Source organism: Acipenser ruthenus, chromosome 32 (assembly GCF_902713425.1).
Source record: "Acipenser ruthenus chromosome 32, fAciRut3.2 maternal haplotype, whole genome shotgun sequence".
Lineage (NCBI taxonomy): Eukaryota > Metazoa > Chordata > Actinopteri > Acipenseriformes > Acipenseridae > Acipenser > Acipenser ruthenus.
In genome coordinates, this window is record NC_081220.1 from 13,371,056 (window position 1) to 13,373,555 (window position 2,500).

The window sequence follows — 2,500 nt, forward strand, 5'->3', positions numbered from 1 at the left end:
CTAGAATGCATATTTCAAAGATAAAAATTACATTTCCTTTTATATGGAACTGACTGTAGGTTGTCACCTATGAATTTATGAGTTTTTATGTATTTAGGTCTAATGTTAAAATTATGTATATTTCATGGCATCTTCACTCTCTTATCCTTTTGTGTTTCTTTTTCGGACCTGCTGTTAACGTCATCTTAGCTTGACGTTTTCTTTTGCTCAGGGTCGAGTTTGTATCCGTTCCCTGCAGACAGATCTGTGCAGCAACACGTGTGCTGATTGAAGAAACCCCCTAGCTTGGGTTGCATTCAGTCATCACCGAGACTGGAGGAAGGGGTGTAATGCTCACACTGTCCAGCTGGGGGCGCGGAAAACTCACAAACAATATATAATATAATATAGGCCAGCTATAGTTGTGATATTGCTTCGGCTATTTGCAATTGTCTTTTGTAATAATAATAATAATAATAATAATAATAATAATAATAATATTACTTGGGCCAATACAATTACAGTTGGCATTTTTTGCAAACATGTCACACCTTGTTAGCTGTCACTCATTGACCAGGGGAATTAGGAAACAGACTTGCCCCGCCCAATTTCCCTCCTGTTTATTCATTTTCATTATTAACAATGATGTTAGGGGAGGTGATTAAAAAACGGTTCAAAGCAGTTATTTTGCATCCACCAATCAGGTTGTGTCATTTGTTTTTGTTGGGTTTTTAAGGGATTTACCATTCCACTACAGGAGAGCTGCATGGATAATTTACATTTTAATTCAATCCCAAATGAAAAGCCTGACACCTGGAATGTATCGTTTATTGGTATTTGATAAGACGGCACTAGAGACCCCCACGCACTATTAAAGCTGTTGCTTTTCACTAAGACCTGCTTCAATGATGCACTGTGGTGATGATGAGTGCACACTGGCCAGCGCTGGCAGGGTGTGAAAGACTGGCTTTCCTGTTCTTATGCACTCAGCGCAGTCATGCTGCTCTCTCTGTGCAAACATGTGTTGTGTGTTTCAGCAGCGCATACATGAAAACCAAGGGCTCGTCTCAGTTGTGGTCAATGTTATGTTTTGTTTTTTGATAACTAGATGGGCTGTGGTTATAGTCTCGAATTGTATTTGATGAAGATGAATATAGATTAAAACAATGATAGCACCCTTTGCACCCTATTTCAACTTATTTCAACTTTTCTGTATTTGAATACAACCTTGCTTCTGTCATTATATTGAACTTCACTTCCATTCTCAAAGTATTACAAGAGTGCATTAAAGGCATTGAAGATTCCCCAGAACATACATTCAATTGAGATCTAGACACTAGTGCTTAATGTTTTGTATATGCGCCATAGACTTAGAACATAAGAACATAAGAAAGTTTACAAACGAGAGGAGGCCATTCAGCCCATCTTGCTCGTTTGGTTGTTAGTAGCTTATCGATCCCAGAATCTCATCAAGCAGCTTCTTGAAGGATCCCAGGGTGTCAGCTTCAAGAACATTACTGGGGAGTTGGTTCCAGACCCTCACAATTCTCTGTGTAAAAATGTGCCTCCTATTTTCTGTTCTGAATGCCCCTTTATCTAATCTCCATTTGTGTCCCCTGGCCCTTGTTTCTTTTTTCAGGTCAAAAAAAGTCCCCTGGGTCTATACCTTTTAGGATTTTGAATGCTTGAATCAGATCACCGGGTAGTCTTTGTTCAAGACTGAATAGATTCAATTATTTTCAATTGTCTTCACAGTAAAGTGCTTGGTAATTAAGAATCTGCAAATGTTTGCATCGCTCCCACTGTGTATAAGTAAAGAAATAAACGAATAAAATACTTGAATTCAACACTTTGCTGTTGTTGCATGTTTTACAAACTCACACAGAAAAAAACACATGCACATTAAAAACACATTTTTTTCTAGAAAGACAACAAAACCCACGTGCCAAAACCCATTCCTGGTTTTACTATGGAAAGACACATCTGAGTGTGTAACCTGTACACTGTGGCTCATGTTTGGAATCTAAATGTTCAAATAAAGAAAAGGAGTTGTTTGGTTAAGCCGTAGACCTGGAGAGCCGCAGGGTCTTCGTTCCACCTGAGTTCTCAATTACTGAATTGAACCAATTATTTTCTTAATTGGTCAACACTAAAAAAATTTCCAGGTTTTTAGCCATTGATGATTCTAAGATACCCAGGAAACCTCCAGGACCAGGGCTGCACACCCCTGTGTAACAGCTTTTATAAAATAAATCATTGTAAATATATTATAAAATTGTTTAAACAATGATATTAATGAGGATATAATTATTTGTATTGCGTATTTCAATTATTTTTAAAACAGGGGTTACATATATTACATTTAATTATTTGATATTATTAAAATATTTATTGGATACATTCAAATATATATATATATATATATATATATATATATATATATATATATATATATATATATATATATATATATATATATATATATATATATATCATAGTGCAAAGCGGTGCTGCTTTTTGC

At 35.9% G+C, this 2,500-nt stretch overlaps 1 gene segment (V, D, J or C); it reads right to left on the bottom strand.

The window, feature by feature from the left end:
- Positions 1 to 2,482: 2,482 nt before the first annotated feature.
- The window catches only part of LOC117395212 (immunoglobulin heavy constant mu-like), a 5,860-nt gene continuing 5,842 nt past the window's right edge, over positions 2,483 to 2,500 (bottom strand). The window contains exon 8 of the C gene segment in view: positions 2,483 to 2,500. This exon is cut by the window's right edge and continues 157 nt beyond it.